Source organism: Salmo salar, chromosome 21 (genome assembly GCF_965601325.2).
Source record: "Salmo salar chromosome 21, fSalSal1, whole genome shotgun sequence".
In the NCBI taxonomy this organism is placed as follows: Eukaryota; Metazoa; Chordata; class Actinopteri; order Salmoniformes; family Salmonidae; genus Salmo; species Salmo salar.
The window spans coordinates 24,476,357-24,496,772 of record NC_138311.1 but is presented as its reverse complement, the minus strand read 5'-3'; the positions used below and the strand labels follow the sequence as shown (position 1 = coordinate 24,496,772).

The following is a 20,416-nucleotide window of genomic DNA, read 5'->3' as shown; positions in this document are numbered from 1 at the left end:
CTAGGATATTCTACACACAACAGACCGAAGACTGAATACACACTCTCCTCATTAGCAAAGAGAAAGTGCAGGCAGGCCAGCGCGAGGGCGAGAGAGCCGGGGCAGGCAGAACCGTGCACATATGTCTTAATCGTCTTGCATGCCTCACAAATTCCCCAATGTAGCCTAAAGTTTGCCTCTGCTCTCTGGTTTTATTTCAATTACACAACTTTATAGCCATATAGTCTTGTTAGGCTATAAACACGGAAAATAAGGCTTTGTGATAACTGCACTGCAATTTTAAAAGTTTTTCGGTTAAGGATTTATCTTAAGGTTAAGGATCCAAACTTCACTTAAACGTTCACACCCCTACACCACAGGCTTTCAAATATGTTAGGTAGGGCCGGGACTATACCAGTATCACAATACTTCTTAGTATTGTTGCAAGGAAACAAAACAAAGTGGATTTAACTTCTTTAGGAAAACAGATCTAACATTGGAAACAAACATGTTGTCATCCAGTGTCACATTTATTTATTTTCAAACTATAGAGCACAATATTTTACAAACAGCAGGTTTTTAAAAGGACCAAAGATTGCGGGCTGCTTCAGGCTTAAATCTTTGCCATGGAAAAAAATATTGCGCTACTGGTATAGGGCTGGGCAGTATACCATATTTTATGATATACCGGTATTGATGCAGGGACCGGTTTGGTTTTTACTTTACCTTCTATACCGGTATTTGAATGTTTGGTTTGTTAAATGTGATACGCCATGTGTAATGTCCATTTTTATAGTTTACTTCGCTACTTGAGTCATCTCTCTCCATGTCACTTTCCTAGGTACGCCCCCTGTCAATCAAGGAGCGCAATTGATGTTCCTCAACTAAGAGACACTTGCGTTCAGTCTGCATGGTCAATGCAGCACATGCAACAATGTTCATGACAACAATGTTGTTTTCACTTTGCTTCTTAATATAAATCCACTAGCGTTCTATAACAACACTATTTGTTTGTATTTCTTACATCAGCAAACAGCTAGTTTGTCTTTTCTTAGCAAGTTGCCCTAAATCTTGTGAGATGCTAATTGTTAGCAGCTAATGCTAATAGCTAGCTAGATAGTAAATGTACTGAGTAAGAGCAAACGTAGCTAGCTAATGCAGCCTGATAATACCAGTTATGGTGACGACCTAAATCAGCATGTCGTTTATGTAACAGTATCTTCTAAATCAAAGAGGAATATGCAAAACAAGAATATGTTAGCTACATGAAGTCGCTAAGAGAAAACATGCAATGTAGCCAAAGCTTATAGGGTCCCCTAGGAAACACTTATCAACACTTCAGTGCCTACCCTGTCACAATAACTCCTCCCTGGCATTTTAATTCGTTGTCATCTCAAACACTGTATTCAAAGTGCCCACTATTATATTCTAACTATAGAATTAGAATAGTCATTGTATTTCCATGATTCCAAAAGTTATGCTCTAATTCGCAAGTCAAATCGCAATTGTAACATTTGGTTAAAAATAAGTCCTAGATTATTTGCCCATATCGTGCAGCCCTACGTGGCAGTGTGGAAATTATCTCAATTGAGCAGTGGTGTAAAGTACTTAAGCAAAAACACTTTAAAGTACTACTTAAGTCGTTTTTTTTGGTATCTGTACATTACTATTTTTTATTTTTGACAACTTTCACTTCACTACATTCCTAAAGAAAATACTATACTTTTTACTCCATACATTTTCCCTGACACCTAAAAGTACATTTTGAATGCTTAGCAGGACAGGAAAATGGTCCAATTCACACACGTCAAGAGAACATCCCTGGTCATCTACTGCCTCTGATCTGGAGAACTCCACAAATGCTTTGTTTGTAAATTATGTCTGAGTGTTGGAGTGTGCCCCTGGCTATCCATAAAATGGTGCCATTTGGTTTGCTTAATATAAGGAATTTGAAATTATTTATGCTTTTGATACTTAAGTATATTTTATCAATTACATTTACTTTTGATACATAAGTATATTTGCATATTTAAATCCAAATACTTTTAGACTTTTACTCAAGTAGTATTTTACTGGGTGACTTTCACTTGAGTAAAAGTAAAGATATGTTAATAGAAAATTACTCAAGTATGACAATTGGGTACTTTTTCCACCACTGCAATTGAGTGCAAGAAATGCAGAAATTATAAAAGTGATAAAATGTGTTTTGGTTGAAGTTCAATTGAACATTCTAAAACAAATTCGAATGGAGAAAGACTCATTGAAATCACTTAGAATGTATGTGTTGCTACCCTAGGTTCACTCACTATTCCAATCAAATGTAGAACTTTTATTATTCAAAACCTAAAAATACCATTATACCGTCCAATTTGTTTTAAATACCGTGATATAATATTTGACCATATCGTCACAGCCCTATACTGGTATCGCCACAGCCCTATACTGGTATCGCCACAGCCCTATACTGGTATCGCCACAGCCCTATACTGGTATCGCCACAGCCCTATACTGGTATCGCCACAGCCCTATACTGGTATCGCCACAGCCCTATACTGGTATCGTCACAGCCCTATACTGGTATCGTCACAGCCCTATACTGGTATCGTCACAGCCCTATACTGGTATCGTCACAGCCCTGTACTGGTATCGTCACAGCCCTATACTGGTATCGTCACAGCCCTATACTGGTATCGTCACAGCCCTATACTGGTATCGTCACAGCCCTATACTGGTATCGTCACAGCCCTAGCGTCAGGTCTGGTTTCACTAAACTTCGGCCACAAAACTCAACCACTGGACTGAGACGAACATCTCCTCGGACAACTTGACCTCACTCTGCCATCTAGGTGCATCTTGAAAATGAGTCAGCTAAAGTTACATGGCCCAACCTGTTACTAAAACAGTATACCACTCTGAAAAACAAACCTACACCTCCTGTCACCTGAAAGACAACAGCTATACAATTATCCCACTAAAGCCTCTATTTGACTTCACAGGGTGTTTATAACCTTTGATTACTGCCTATCCCTCCCACGTTTCTCATGGCCCCTCCTGTCCTCTTCCTCTCCTCTCACAGACGGCCAAACCGTACGCGGGGCCACAGTTGGTTTTGATGACTGCAGCTCTCCTCCTTTGAAGGCTGGGCTCATAACCACCGCTCTTAATTAAACAGTAACCCTCAATTAAAGGATGGATATATCTGCCCATGTACTTGTTTAAATCTTTGGAAAACATAGCCAATGCTTTCCTTTCTACTGTACCATGGCCATGTTGTGACCACATTATCCTGCTATCCATATGATGTGGTGTCATGACTCTCCATGTCGAGGATCCAAGGCCTCAGATCAGCTTGGCAAATGGCTGACAGTCAGAGCCCCTCTCCTCCACAGGAGAAGAGAGGAGAGGGGGGGCTGGGCCGGTTTTATGACACCTCACGCCAAACGTAAATTCTTATGCAGCAGAGAACCCTCTTCTGCTCTTCAGTACCAACCAAAGGAATGCGTTTGTCCTCCAGGAAACATCTGCCTCAAACTTTAACATCCAAAAAAGTTAATATTGGAACAATATTTCTAAGATAGGAATGTTAAAAATGGTCAGTGGGGATCTAAAGAATAACCATGTCATATCGCTTTTCATTTTGTGATGTTATTAAAAACTCTATGAACCAAATACTGTAACTTAGGAAGGAAACCCCCTTCGGCTGTTAAGTTTCCATCCAATCAAATAAAATGTTATTGGTCACATACACATGTTTAACAGATGTTATTGCGGGTGTAGTGAAATGCTTGTGCTTGTAGCTCTGACAGTGCAGTAATATCTAACAAGTAATATCTAACAGTTTCACATCATATACCCAAAATACACGTAAGTAAGGAATGGATTAAGAATATATATACATATAGGTCAGAGGCATTGGACTAAGATACAGTGGCATAGTATGGAGTACAGTATATACACATATGAGATGGGTGATGCAATATTTACAAACAATTAAAGTGACTAAGATACTGTAGAATAGTTTAGAGTACAGTTCACATATATGAGATGAGTAATGCAAGATACGGAGACATTATTAAACTGGCTAGTGATCCATTTCTAAAAGTGGCCAGGGATTCCTAATCTATGTCTATAGGCAGCTGCCTCTGATGTGCTAGTGATGGCTGTTTAACAGTCTGGTGGCCTTGATGGAAGCTGTTTTTCAGTCTCAGTCCCAGCTTTGATGCACCTGTACTTACCTCGCCTTCTGAATGATAGCGGGGTGAAAAGGCAGTGGCTGGGGTGGTTGTTGTCCTTGATGATGTTTTTGGCCTTCCTATAGCATCGGGTTCTGTAGGTGTCCAGGAGGATGGGAAGTTTGCCCCCAGTAATGCGTTGGGCAGCCAGCAAAACGCTCTGGAGAGCCCTGCGGTTGTGGGCAGTGCAGTTGCCATACCAGACAGTGATACAGCCGACAGGATGCTCTCGATTGTGCATCTGTAAAAGTTTGTGGGGGTTTTCGGTGATAAGCCAAATTTCTTTAGCCTCCCGAGGTTGAAGAGGCGCTATTGCGCACACTGTCTGTGTGGGTGGACCATTTCAGTTTGTCAGTGATGTGTACTCCGAGGAACTTGAAGCTTTTCACCTTCTCCACTGCAGTCCCATCGATGTGGATGGGGGGGGGGGGGGGGGTGCTCCCTCTGCTGTTTCCTGAAGTCCCCGATCATCTCCATAGTTTTGTTGACGTTGAGTGAGAGGTTATTTTCCTGGCACCACACTCCCAGAGCCCTCACCTCCTTCCTTTAGGCTGTCTCATCATTGTTGGTAATCAAGCCTACTACTGTTGTGTCGTCTGCAAACTTGATGATTTAGTTTGAGGCGTGCTTGGCCACGCAGTCATGGGTGAACAGGGAGTACAGGAGGGGGCTGAGCACGCACCCTTGTAGGGCCCCAGTGTTGACGACCAGCGAAGTGGAGGTGTTATTTTCTACCTTCACCACCTGGGGGCGACTCGTCAGAAAGTCTAGGAACCAGTTGCGCAGGGCAGGGTTCAGACCCAGTGCCTCGAGCTTGGAGGGTACTATGGTGTTGAATGCTGAGCTATAGTCAATGAACAGCATTCTTACATAGGTATGCCTCTTGCCCAGATGGGAGAGGGCAGTGTGCAGTGTGGTGGCGATTGCATCGTCTGTGGATCTGTTGGGGCAGTAAGCAAAATTGAATAAATCTGGGGGGGGGGGTTTCATGGGGGGGGGGGGGGGGGACTGTGGGAGGGGTCTCAGATGGTTGAGGGACAGCTATTGGGGAACGTCTTGGAGGGTTTGGGTCCCTGTTTTTTTGGCCTGGAGGGAGATCTGTCGACGTGCCCTTGAGCAGGGCTTTGACCCTGAATGCTTCTGTGTGTCACTCTGAATGGGAGTCTGTTGGATGACTGGTGTGGTGTAGTTGTTGAGCGGCGTCACTGCAAGTATATTGTATGTTTTGGATATTCAATAAAATACATTTCAAAAAGAAAATGTAAAAAAAGAAATAACATGCAGACCAGCAGATGTGAAGCATGAGCTAAACGTTACAAATGGTTGGAAACTGAAACTCAACAAGAGTTTAAGAAACTCACTAGACCAAAACATTGACAGTCTGCAGCTGTGCATGTAAAGGGATCTAGAACATTGACTATCTACCCCAGAAAGGAAGGAGAAGATCCCATCTCATACAATCATTGGTGCATCTAAAGATGTTTTCTGAAGAAAAACTTCACTCCAAGCTAGAGGTCGACCGATTATGATTTTTCATCGCCGCCAATCAAAAGAGCAGAGAATGAATCTAAACTCATCAAAAAAAGAAACGTCCCTTTTTCAGGACCCTGTCTTTCAAAGATAATTCGTAAAAATCCAAATAACTTCACAGATCTTCATTGTAAAGGGTTTAAACACTGTTTCCCATGCTTGTTCAATGAACCATAAACAATTAATGAACATGCACCTGTGGAACGGTCGTTAAGACACTAACAGCTTACAGACGGTAGGCAATTAAGGTCACAGTTATGAAAACTTAGGACACTAAAGAGGCCTTTCTACTGACTCTGGAAAACACCAAAAGAAATATGCCCAGGGTCCCTGCTCATCTGCGTGAACATGCCTTAGGCATGCTCCAAGGAGGCATGAGGACTGCAGATGTGGCCAGGGCAATAAATTGCAATGTCCGTACTGTGAGACGCCTAAGACAGCGCTACAGGGAGACAGGACGGACAGCTGACCGTCCTCGCAGTGGCAGACCATGTGTAACAACCCCTGCACAGGATCGGTACATCCGAACATCCCACCCGGGACAGGTACAGGATGGCAACAACTGCACGAGTTACACCAGGAACGCAAAATCCCTCCATCAGTGCTCAGACTGTCCGCAATAGGTTGAGAGAGGCTGGACTGAGGGCTTGTAGGCCTGTTGTAAGGACCAGACATCACCGGCAACAACGTCGCCTATGGGCACAAACCCACCGTCGCTGGACCAGACAGGACTGGCAAAATGTGCTCTTCACTGACGAGTCGCGGTTTTGTCTCACCAGGGGTGATGGTCGGATTCGCGTTTATCGTTGAAGGAATGAGCGTTACACCGAGGCCTGTACTCTGAAACGGGATCGATTTGGAGGTGGGGCAGTGTGTCACAGCATCAACGGACTGCACTTGTTGCCACTGCAGGCAATCTCAACGCTGTGCCTTACAGGGAAGACATCCTCCTCCCTTGTGTGGTACCCGTCCTGCAGGCTCATGCTGACCTGACCCTCCAGCATGACAATGCCACCAGCCATACTGCTCGTTCTGTGCACAAGACAGGAATGTCAGTGTTCTGCCATGGCCAGCGAAGAGCCCGGGTTTCAATCCCATTGAGCACATCTGGGACCTGTTGGATCGGAGGGTGAGGGCTAGGGCCATTCCCCCCAGAAATGTCCGGGGACTTGCAGGTGCCTTGGTGGAAGAGTGGGGTAACATCTCACAGCAGGAACTGGCAAATCTGGTGCAGTCCATGAGGAGGAGATGCACTGCAGTACTTAATGCAGCTGGTGGCCACACCAGATACCGACTGTTACTTTTGATTTTGACCCCCCCCCCCCCCCCCCCTTTGTTCAGGGACACAATATTCAATTTCTGTTAGTCACATGTCTGTGAAACTTTGTCAGTTTATGTCTCAGTTGTTGAATCTTATGTTCATACAAATATTTACACATGTTAAGTTGCTGAAAATTAACGCAGTTGACAGTGAGGACGTTTCTTTTTATGCTGAGTTTAGTACTGAACGCATAAGCTACAGCTAGCTAGCACTGCAGTGCATAAAATGTGGTGAGTAGTTGACTCAAAGAGAGAGAGAGAAAGACAATAGTTGAACAGTTTTGAACAAATTAATTTCTTCCAAAATGAAGGAGAAGCGAGAGATTGGGTGAGCAATATACATATATTTTACATTAAAATAGAGAGGGATGCTATGTTAGCTAGCTGGCTATCCAACACGAACTCATCCAAGGTAAGCGTTTGGTTTTATTAATTTATTGCCACCGGGGCCCACCTGTGTAACTGCTAAACCCCTTTCTGACTGTACACTGTACTGGATGATTGTAGCTAGCGCGTTTACTAATGCATTAGTTCTAGTGGCTATGTTTACTATGACAACAATGTAGGATGTGTGTAGCGGTTATAGCCGTCATTATATAAAGGTTTGGCTTGGAAAGGTTTTTTTCGCCTGTGCACTGAAGTCCACATGCGAGGCAAAAGGTGAGAGGAGGAGACCGTGCAGATAGTTGCGGGAAGAAATTATATATATACAACGAGCAAAGTGATCATGCTGTTTTTATGTGGCTGCTATGAAAGTGAACTGTTTGTGTGTGATCAGGGGTGTATTCATTCTGCCGATTCTGTTGAAAAACTTTTCTTAAAAACGGAACGGGGATAAAAAAAACAATACCTGAATTTGTCCAATAGAAATTCACATTTGCAACTGTTGGACTAACAATTACTCCCTAGATTAGCTAGATGCAGGCAAGAGTGTGCAGCATAATTGAAAGTGTCACTGTTGCAGTTCTTGGTGTGTGCGGGCTTTCCACATCCCCAAAGTGAGAGCGACCTGTTCACTAGGGATGGGGATTTGAAATTATTTCCCTATTCGAAAAGTATCATGAATAGTTGTCAGATATCTGGATATGAGAAATGTTTTTTTTTTTTTTTAACTGAGCACTGCTGCGTGAGAGAAAGAGGCTGACGCTCTATTGCTGCAGCTGAGGGAGAGGGAGAAAGAGAGGGATGCAGCCAAGGCAACTCGGGTACAGCCAAGACTAGCCAACTTGTAGCAACCACAATGTTATTTAGCATTCCATATAATAATAATAATACAATTATTATTGTTGTGCCTGTTTTGAGTAGCTTAGAGAAGTTAGCTAGCATACTATAGCTAGCTAGGCTAATGGAGGCCTAGCTAGCTATAATAACTTTAATTACGTAACTTTATTCCATATTGCGTTGCATTAGTGTACGCTCACTCCCCTTGCTACATATTGAGCCTCTTTGCCGCTTTGACTGGCCAACATAAACAACAAAGCGAAAGGGGGATACCTAGTCAGTTGTCCAACAATGTATTCAACTGAAATGTGTCTTTCCGCATTTAACCCAACCCCTCTAAATCAGATAGGTGTGGGGGACAGATTTTTACCTTGTCAGCAAACTGGCTATTGGTTGGCAACCAGTCTTTTTATGGAGCCACGTCATAAAAACGACAGTTTTGGCGGCCTGTGGGACGAATTTGGCCGGCGAGTGATTTCCGTTGACCCTTCAAGTTTTCTGAGCAAAAAATGTATATTTTATAAAATGTTTTATTGTTGGATATAAAAGACTAAAAACACCAGCAAATCAGCTCCAAGTGATTTTAAATGTTGAAAATCTGTTCCAAAGTATTTCCACACGTGATAGAGATATTTAGCCTCTCGAGTGATGCGTGAGGCGTCACTACTGACCCCGGTTCGATCCCAGGCTGTGTCACAGCCGGCCGTGACACCCATGAGGCGGCACACAATTGGCCCAGCGTCGTCTGTGATAGGCCAGCGGGGATTTCCTTGTCCCATTGCGGTCTAGCGACTCCTTGTTGCGGGCCGGGCGCTTGCAAGCTGACTTCGGTCGTCAGCTGGACGGTATTTCCTCCGACACATTGGTGTGGCTGGCTTCCGGGTTAAGCGAGCAGTGTCAAGAAGCAGTGCGGCTTGGCAGACTTGTGTTTCAGAGGAAGCATGGCTCTCGACCGTCGCCTCTCCCGAGTCCATAGGGGAGTTGCAGCGATGGGAGAAGACTAACTACAAATTGGATATCAAGAAAAAAGTTGAATATAGGCTGAATCTATTTGATGATCCCTGTTGTATGTAATTTAATTCACAAAAAAAGCATTTTTAGTGTTAACCTCTTAGGGCTAGGGGGCATTATTTATACCGCCGGATAAAAAAACGTACCCGATTTAATCTGGTTACTACTCCTACCCAGTAACTAGAATATGCATATACTTATTAGATATGGATAGAAAACACCCTAAAGTTTCTAAAACTGTTTGAATGGTGTCTGAGTATAAACAGAACTCATATGGCAGGCAAAAACCTGAGAGATTCCTTTACAGGAAGTGGCCTGTCTGACCATTTATTGGCTTTCTTTGACATCTCTTTCCAAAACAAAGGATCTCTGCGGTAACGTAACACTTCCCACGGCTCCCATAGGCTCTCAGAGCCCGGGAAAAAGCTGAATGTCGTCATTCCAGCCCCAGGCTGAAACACATTATCGCCTTTGTCAAGTGGCCGATCAGGGGACTGTGGGCTTAGGCGCGTGCACTGGTTGCCCCCGTCTTTCTTTTTTTTCCTCTATTTACCGAAACGCAGATTCCCGGTCGGAATATTATCGCTTTTTTATGAGAAATTGCGTAAAAATTTATTTTAAACAGCGGTTGACATGCTTCGAAGTACGGTAATGGAATATTTAGACATTTTTTGTCACGAAATGCGCCATGCTCGTAACCCTGATTTACCCTTTCGGATAGTGTCTAGAATGCACGAACAAAACGCCGCTGTTTGGATATAACGATGGATTATTTGGGACCAAACCAACATTTGTTATTGAAGTAGAAGTCCTGGGAGTGCATTCTGACGAAGAACAGCAAAGGTAATAACATTTTTGTTATAGTAAATCTGATTTTGGTGAAGGCTAAACTTGCTGGGTGTCTAAATAGCTAGCCCGTGATGGCTGGGTTATGTACTTAGAATATTGCAAAATGTGCTTTCACCAAAAAGCCATTTTAAAATCGGACATATCGAGTACATAGAGGAGTTCTGTATCTATAATTCTTAAAATAATTGTTATGATTTTTGTGAACGTTTATCGTGAGTAATTTAGTAAATTGTTAGTAAATTCCCCGGAACGTCACATGCTAATGTAAAAAGCTGTTTTTTTATATAAATATGAACTTGATTGAACAAAACATGCATGTATTGTATAACATAATGTCCTAGGGTTGTCATCTGATGAAGATCAAAGGTTAGTGCTGCATTTAGCTGTGGTTTGGGTTTATGTGACATTATATGCTAGCTTGAAAAATGGGTGTCTGATTATTTCTGGCTGGGTACTCTGCTGACATAATCTAATGTTTTGTTTTCGTTGTAAAGCCTTTTTGAAATCGGACAGTGTGGTTAGATTAACGAGAGTATTGTCTTTAAATAGCTGTAAAATAGTCATATGTTTGAGAAATTGAAGTAATAGCATTTCTAAGGTATTTGAAAATCGCGCCACAGGATTCAACTGGCTGTTACGTAGGTGGGACGATTTGGTGCCACCTAGCCCAGAGAGGTTAAAAATAGGCCTATAATTTTGTATATGGCCTAACGCCGTTCTGATATTCGAATAACCGTGCACATCCCTTCTGTTCACCCCCATAAATAGCCAGCCGCAGAGAGAAAGAGGTACAAGCTGGCATGGTGCCATAATGAGCCAGAAATATGTGCTGAAACACTAATGCAGATGTTCTGTTGTGGAGATCACAGCCATCAGGGGGAGCTGTGTGTGTGTGTGTGTGTGTGTGTGTGTGTGTGTAGCATCCATCAGTATCACGTTTGAAATGTAGATTTGTGCAAGAGAGACTGTAGGAAGAAAGAGTGGTCCTCTACCTCACCTCTCCGAGATTACAGAGAGAGAAGAGAGGGGGAGAGAGAAGAGGGAGGGGGAGAGAGAGAGAGAGAGACAGTGAGCAAGACAGAGAGGGTAAATACATTTGAATTCACTCACTTTTTGACCATCCACCACCCCCCTCTTCAGAGGACAAAAAAACCCTTCGTTTTTACATATTTTTATTTTGTTGTTAAATGTACATTCTACACAGATTACATTTTTTTTACAGTAGTTACAAGAATAAAGTAATTTGATATAAATCGTGTTGTTTTCAGTCATAACTATTATAGAACATGAGCTTTTAAACCCACCCCTCAGCTACTCTCATTCCATCCCACCTATAATGTGGCCAGAAAGTGTCTTTTTGGACCTGAATGCCAAAACATTAAAGAGATAAGTGCTAAAAGTTGACCCATTTTGCATACCACACCATACCATAAAACATCCATGTGTTCATTACAGGAAAAGATAAGCAGTTGAGTTGGATATAATTTAAAAGCTTACAAACAGGGTCAAACTATTTGGTGATTTCATGAAAGAAATGTTTTTTTAAAAATAAAAATGATCATTTTTAACCTTAAACGTAAATTATGTGTATACACATGTATGCTCTGATGTTTTTGAAATTCACATGTAGCTTAGATGCTACTTTACATCATCTGAGGTTGATGAGCATGTGTCTCAACTGATGGCGGGCACAACACAAAAACCTCAGATTATGTAAAATAGGGTCATAGCTATAAGAAAATTAACATTTTTAGGAGTTTATTCGTTTTTAGATCATTTTTAATCTTAAACGTCAATTATCATTTTATGTTAAAAAAAAATCACCAAATAGTTTGATCCTGTTTGTAAGCTTTTAAATGATATAAATCCCAACCATTCATATTTTTCAGTGATGAAGACATGGATGTTTCATGGTATGGTGGGGGGAACTTTATCTATTGAATGTTCTGGCAATCTGGCCAAAAAGTTACTTTCTCAGCACAATGATAATGGGCAAATATGTACGGAAGGTTTTGTTCAAATCAAAAAGGGGTGCTCTCAAAAAGTGATTGAATTCAAATGGATTTACCGAGGAGGAAAGCTTGAGAAATGGTTTACCAACACACTCTACCCCATGTACCTGATGAATGAATAGACACGTGTAAATATATAAATACATATTTTGCACATTCTGTAAATGACTGATCCCACAGCTCCGTCTCTCTCAGACAATCACTCACTCGCTCTGGGGGTACTGAATAACTGTGGAGCCCACATTATAAAATACCCCCAAGAGTTTGGATGAAAAAGTACACTCATACACAACCCACCAACGCACACTCCTGTTACAACTCAACAATACAAACACACATCCCTGCTATAACTCAACCCACAAATACACACACCACTGTTACAATTCCAGAAACCCACAAATACACATACCACTGTTATAATTCAACAAACAAACAAACACCCGTTGTAATTCATCAGCAATACATAAATGAACACACATCACACACCCCTGTAGAGCGGGCGGAGATCGGGGTGCCTTGTGAGAATTCGTTGGCGAGTGGGTAGCCTCTGCCATCAGTTCTATTGGCCAACGTGCAGTCACTGGAGAATAAACTGGATGAGCTACGTTCGAGACTATCCTACCAACAGGACATTAAAACTAATATCTTATGTTTTACAGGGTCGTGGCTGAACGACGACACAGATAATATACAGTTGGCTGTGTTTTCCGTGCATCAACAGGACAGAACAGCTACATCCGGTAAGACAAGGGGTGGTGGTGTGTGTCTATTTGTCAATAACAGCTGGTGCGTGATGTCAAGAATTAAGGAAGTCTCGACGTATTGCTCACCTGAGGTAGAGCACCTCATGATAAGCTGTAGACCTCACTATCTACCAAGAGAGTTTATCTATATTTTTCGTAGCCGTATATTTACCACCACAAACCGATGCTGGCACTAAGATCGCACTCAACGAGCTGTATACGGCCATAAGCAAACGCTCATCCAGAAGTGGTGCACTTTAATGCAGGCAAACTTAAATCAGTTTTACCAGATTTCTACCAGCATGGCACATGTGCAACCAGAGGATTTTTTTTTTGTTGAAAAATAAAAATAAAACTCTAGACAACCTTTACTCCACACAGAGACACATAAAGCTCTCTCCCGCCATCCATTTGGCAAATCTGACCACAAATCTATTTTCCTGATTCCAGCTTACAAGCAAAAACTAAAAGCAGGAAGCCCGAGTGACTCTCTCAATACAGAAGTGGTCAAATGAAGCAGTAGCTACGATACCGGACTGTTTTGCTAGCACAGACTAGAATATGTTCAGGGATTCATCCAATTGCATTGAGGAGTATACCACCTCAGTCACCAGCTTCATCAATAAGTAGATCGACGACGACATCCCAACAGTGATCGTACGTACAAATCTCAACCAGAAGCCATGGATTACAGGCAACATCTGCACTGAGCTAAAGACTAGAAGCTGCCGCCTTCAAGGAGTGGGACACTAATCCAGACACTTATAAGAAATCCGCTATGCCCCCAGATGAACCATCAAACAGGCAAAGCGTAAATACAGGAATAAGATTTAATCCTACTACACCGGCTCTGACGCTCGTCGGATGTGTCAGGGCTTGCAAACTATCAAGGACTACAAAGGGAAACCTAGCCGTGAGCTGCCCAGTGACGCAAGATTACCAGATGGGCTAGATGTCTTTTATGCTCGCATCGAGGCAAGCAACACAAACATGCATGAGAGCACCAGCTGTTCCCGAACGACTGTGTGATAACGCTCCACGTAGCCGATGTGAGCAATACGTTTAAACAGGTCAACATTCACAAGGCCGCGGGGCCAGACGGATTACCAGGACGTGAACTCCGAGCATGTACGGACCAACTAGAAAGTGTCTTCACTGACATTTTCAACCTCAACCTCTCCCTGACCGAGTCTGTTTCAAGCAGACCACCATAGTCCCTGTGCCCAAGAAAGCGAAGTTAACCTGCCTAAATAACTACCGCCCCATTGCACTCACGTCGGTAGTCATGAAGTGCTTTGAAAGGCTGGTCATGGCTCACATCAACACCATCATCCCGGAAACCCTAGACCCACTCCAATTCATAAACCACCCCAACAGATCCACAGATGATGCAATTTCTATTGCACTCCACACTGCCCTTTCCCACCTGTACAAAAGGAACACCTATGTGAGAATGCTGTTCATTGACTACAGCTCAGAGTTGAACACCATAGTGCCCACGAAGCTCATCACTAAGCTAAGGACCTTGGGACTAAACACCTCCCTCTGCAACTGGATCCTGGACTTCCTGGTGGGCCGCCCCAGGTGGTAAGGGTAGGCAAAAACACATCTGCCACGCTGATCCTCAACACGGGGGCCCCTCAGGGGTGCGTGCTTAGTCCCCTCCTGTACTCCCTGTTCACCTACGACCACGTTGCCAAGCACGACTCCAACACCATCATTAAGTTTGCTGAGGACACAACAGTGGTAGGCCTGATCACCAACAACGATGAGACAGCCAATAGGGAGGTGGTCAGAGAACTGGCAGTGTGGTGCCAGGACAACAACTTCTCCCTCAACGTGAGCAAGACAAAGGAGCTGATCGTGAATTACAGGAAAAGGGGGGCCAAGCACACACCCATTCACACAGACAAGGCTGTAGTGGAGCGGGTCGAAAGTTTCACGCTTCTTGATGTCCACATGCCCAACAAACTATCATGGTCCAAACACACCAAGACAGCCGTGAAGAGGGCACAACACCTTTTCCCACTCAGGAGCCTGAAAAGAGTTGGCATGGGTCCCCAGATCCTCAAAAAGTTCTACAGCTGCACCATCGAGAGCATCCTGACCGGTTGCATCATCACTTGGTATAGCAACTGCTCGGTATCCGACCGCAAGGCGCTACAGAGGGTAGTGCCTATGACCCAGTACGTCACTGGGGCCAAGCTTCCTGCCATCCAGGACCTATATACTAGGCAGTGTCAGAAGAAGGCCCCAAAAACTTGTCAAATACTCCAGTCATCCAAGTCATAGACTGTCCTCTCTGCTACCGCATGGCAATCGATACCAGAGCACTAAGTCTAGGTCCAAAAGGCTCTTTAACAGCTTCTATCCCCAAGCCATAAGACTGAACAATTCATCAAATGGCCACCCAGACTATATAGTTAAACCCCCCCTTTGTTTTTACACAGCTGCTATTTGCTGTTTATTATCTATGCAGTCTATGTACAAATTACCTCAACTAACCTGTACCCCTGCACATTGACTCAGTACTGGTACCCCCTGTATATAGCCTCATTATTCTTATTTTATTGTGTTACTTTTATTTTATACTTTAGTTTATTTAGTAAATATTTTCTTAACTCCATTTCTTGAACTCCATTTCACGGTAATACCTGTGGTATTCGGCGCATGTGATAAATCCAATTTTATTTGTTCAACCATAAACTGTCCAGCTGCACAATAACTAGGCTGGGAATTGCCAGGGACCTTATGATACGATATTATCATGATACTTAAATCTAATCAACATTTATTGGTAGCGTATACAGTTTAGCAGATGTTATAACAGGTGCAACAAAATGCTTATGTTACTAGCTCCTAACAATGCAGTAAAATGTCAGACAAGTATACAAATAATCATACCCCAGAAATATATCTTGAAATGTTGTATTGAATCCAATTCAGCCAAATCGCACTGTAACAGCAATCCAAATGCAATCTATAGGTATATACACCAGATTAATTTTAAGAAGATATGCTAAGAATGATATGTACAGCAGTAGATATAGAGTGAGCCATGTCAAGAATCCAGTACATAAATAAATATGTGGTGTGTATAAACAGTGAAACTAAAATGCAATGTACAGTAGTAGAAATAATAGAATGAGCTTTGTCGAGAATACAGCATTTAAATACACAGTACAAAACCCCATGACAAAATGGATAGAATTGCAGGAATTTCGCTTCCGGACCAAAGTCCAGAATATACATATATATGTATTGTATGTGAATGGTGTGTATGGACAGTATATAAATAGAAAAGGTGTGTACAGCAGTAGTTATATAGGATGAGCCACGGCTAGAATACAGTATATACATATAAAGTAGGTAAAAATGTATGTAAACGTTAACAAAGTTGGCTTTTTACGTGCCGATATGATTTGTATAGCGATGATGTATGTATCATGATGCTATATGTATTGCGATCGGATAATACGATTTATTTGTGATTCAATGTTCCAAACATATAGCACATTGTTATGTCAGCTGCAGAGCGACAAGAGAGCCATGAGAAAACAAGTATCAATATATCGTCAACAATAATATTGTGATACTCAACTGTATCGATTTTTTGCCCCATCACGACAAAGAACACACTACCCGCACCAGGTAGCAGAGTGCCCTCAATCAGTTGTAAAAGCCCTCTTCCCTGTGCTGCAAAAGAACATGATTTCATAAGTCTGTGAGAATGTGACACTTTGTTTCGGTTTGGGGGTTTTATACCACTTACTGTGATTGTATCCTTCAAAACATCACATTTGAAACGTAGTTTGTTCAAGGACTGTATGTTGATACAAATGTAGATTGGTGTATGCTGCAGAATATCTTACACAAAAGGTGCATTTTGCTCTTTCCTCCCTCCCTTTTCCTCAGATGAGTCTTGGTTTTTATTTGTTAGGAGATGGAGTAAAAATACCTCTGTTCTGAGGCAAACCTAGACCCATCTGTAGATCCCAGACAAAGCTACGAGGAATCTGACCACTTCAAAGACTACACACTCACTCCCAAATCCCAACCTATCGGGCTAATTGCCAAGATTCTTCATCCTTGGCACTTGTGTTCTTTCCGTTTCCTATAATTTCTCTCAAATGGCATAATTACCGCTATTTCCGTTCAATTTGTCTAATGCAAAGGCTATTGGGACCATAACACTGTTGGTAGGATTCAAATCGCTGCTTAAGTCAATAATGATGTGATCTAAATGGTCTTAAATCAGACATCTCCTGGCACAGACAGCGTGGTTCACAGGGCGGGCATGAGCTTCCACCAACAGCCTGCCAAAGGACTGGCATGGCCGCTGTGTTTAATGTAATTGACCGAGTCACTCATAGAGGAGATGTATTCATTAGTTAACCAGGGCCAAATGAATTATCTTATGGCGTGTGATACTAGTACTACTACCAGTTAAGAATAAGAGGTGTGCAGGCAGAAGTATGTGAAGAAAGACACTTTGTAAACTTTTCTATGGCAGGTTTGTTTGAATTGCAGCCTGACCCTGCCTCCACACATCCGTTTGTTCTCCCTCATCTCTCTCTTCCTTTTAACTGTTCTAGTTGAATGGAGGCCAGGCCGCTTCAAATCTCACATGGACACAAGGTCCTCCGCAATCAAACGTTCTTCGTATGCCACAGACAGGGTTTCACAACACAAACAGAACTGTTGTTCGTTTGTGGAACTTGTGGTCTAATAGTTTTAACAGGAGATGATTGTCTCATTTCACGAGTTTCTCATTTCACGAGCTACTGCGTAAAACTCAAAGGAATGCGTAAAACACAGGAAGGCATAATGCAGTTGGACTGATGTGAACTAGCAAATATGTCCATAATGATTCCCTACAAAGTAGGCTTTCGCTTACATGTGTCGCTTGGCTACAATGTTTCCGCACGAGGTACAGCTTGGTTGTTTTATGATACCAACTAGGTTGTACGCTTCTAAATGTATTAAGGAGTAGGCTAGTGATGATGATAGGATACAATAGTATAAGGGTGCAGTAGGCTAGGCTATGGCTTTCATCATTCTGACTGTGCAAAGATTAAACCATTCACGTAAACCGTTCAGGCTACTCATTTACTATGGAATATTCTTCCCTAATTGTTTTATTGATACATTCATTGAAAAATATATATAAAATCGCTGGCTGAATCTCATTGTAGCCACATCTCCTTCTGCCCAGTGACTGCTCGTCGTTACACTCACTGTATGTAACCGCGGGCTATTCGCACAAAGTGCTCTGAAGCGTGAAGAGCAATTGCCTGCAAATCCAGCAGGGCGCTAACAAAGCCTTACCTAGGAAATGTGCCCGTCTTCATTGTTTTCGGGAAAGGTACCGTCCGTTTTCTCCTCCCGTTAAGCCGAGCTGCACGCCGCTGTTTCAAATCCGATGCACGAATACTGCACGTTTGTTGCCTGGCTACCCAGACTCCTCGCTCCGGCCAAACGCTACGCCACGCCCACGGACGACAAAACAACTATTTAGCGAACGACAGAGCAGCAGAATAGTTACGTTTGAGTCGTCAGGCTAGCACATTCGGTCTTTTTTGTCTGTCACATTGGCCTTTTATCAATTAGATTTGCCCACCTCCTGCGTCCTCTCTCGCCTGCTTTTGCCAAAGGTCAAAGTTAATCGAGGAGAGTCGGCAAGGAGCGTGAACTTGGATGGAAATGGCTTGCTTGAAATGAGACGGTCCTGCTCCACTCAAGCGTCGTTAGGCAAATTACGTTTACACAGGGGTGGATCCGAAAATAAATGTGTAATGTGCTCAAAACAAATTGTTAGCTGTGCAAGACATTGTATAGATAAAATAATAAGGATCATATTGTTTTTAAACGTGTGCATGTTTTTGTCCTCTGACAAAACAAAAGCTGATTCAAAGGTGGTGTGGTAGATTTCAAAACTCTTTGGGACTTTTATCCTTTGATGGTTTGGGGAAACCAATAAGTGGTCGAGCAGTGTGTCAATTCGTTAGTAGGCAAACAAGTGTCCTCCTCCTCGATATCCACCTTTCATCGAGGATACTCGTGTATCACCACAGAATATTTTCTAAATCTGCCACACCCCCATGTTACTTACTGTTTTATCTATAAAATGTCTTGCACAACTAACTTTATTTGTTTTGAGCACTTTACACATTTATTTTGGGATCCACCCCTGTAAACGTTTGCCTGATGACACACAAGTGGAGAAGGACCATCTCATTTCAAGCAAGCGCATTTCCATCCACGTTCACTCTCCTTGGCATGTCTATTCAATTAACTTTGACCTTTTTCAAAAGGAGGCGAGAGAGGACGGAGCGAGGACGCAGAAGGTGAGAAAATCTAATTGATAAAAGGCCAAGAGTATCCTCCATGAAAGGTGGCTATCGAGGAGAGGAGGACGCTCTTCTGTTTGCCTACTAACAAATTGACACATTCCTTCGACCACTCAACCACTTTTAAATTATATTATGTGAGCTAAATATAAAAATAGAGGACTAATGTTACTAGCCCCACTACAACAACAAAAATACTTAAATATATGTAATTTTGTCCTATGGAGGACAAAATGGCCGACTGGTGGCTTCAAAGCCTCTCATTGGCCAATAGATAGCATCAGCAATCCAGGGTTTATATAGGCCTACATCATTGGTTGTTACCAGGTTGTAACCTATTTGAAATATAGTGCCTTTAAGTGTGGGGGATCATCAGCCACGAGTTGACTTGAAGCAAAGAACTGCAATTTAAAGAGGTAAATATGTTAAAAAGTAAACGGGCTAATTTCCTATTTTAGCTACCAATAGATGGATGGTTGCTTAGCAACAATGCACAATGAGCACTTGTGTCTCATACGTCGTTACAATTGTTGGTAAACTAGCTAGCAAATGTTTTGCCATATAAGCATTGACATGAAATCAATCAAAACACCTCAAAACAAGAAAATGGTATCAAGAACAAGATTAAACTAGCTGAAATGAGACACGATTCCCCACATGGCTGTTTCTTGTCATTGTTACTAGCCATATGGCCATCCATAATCACAACAACTCACAGACTTCTGCCCAATTAAGGCGTGCACATTGTTTTTGTGACGTTGTCAGCTAACCTGTGTGGTAACCCATCATTCCCGTGTGGCTCAGTTGGTAGAGCATGGTGTTTGCAATGCCAGGGTTGTGGGTTCGATTCCCACGGGGGGGCCAGTATGGAGAAAAAAAATTATGAAATGTATGCATTCACTACTGTAAGTCGCTCTTGATAAGAGCACCTGCTAAATAACTAAAATGTAATGTAAATGTAACCCATCTATAGAGCCTACAATAATCTGTTTAGATGGAGGAATGGTTCATAAGGGGAGAGACTTTACCTCATAGCCCAGGGGTGACCATGTCAACTCCAAATGGAGACCTAATGAAAGACTTGCAGCCTAATGTGCTGGACTGCTAAATCCTTAAAATCCTTATGCAGAACTACAATTCCCTGATGAAGGCATGGAGTCATATTATCT

The 20,416-nt window shown here is 42.5% G+C and overlaps 1 protein-coding gene across 2 annotated transcripts in view; it reads right to left on the bottom strand.

Moving 5' to 3' along the window:
- Window positions 1-18,596, bottom strand: part of LOC106581977 (beta-galactoside alpha-2,6-sialyltransferase 2) — a 66,732-nt gene extending 48,136 nt beyond the window's left edge. The window contains exon 1 of one of the 2 annotated variants that reach the window (XM_014164587.3): window positions 18,226-18,596. The gene's annotated coding sequence lies outside the window, so the exon portion shown is untranslated. The remainder of the gene's footprint in view (window positions 1-18,225) is intronic. The other variant, XM_014164585.3, reaches the window with a different exon arrangement.
- Window positions 18,597-20,416: the final 1,820 nt, after the last annotated feature.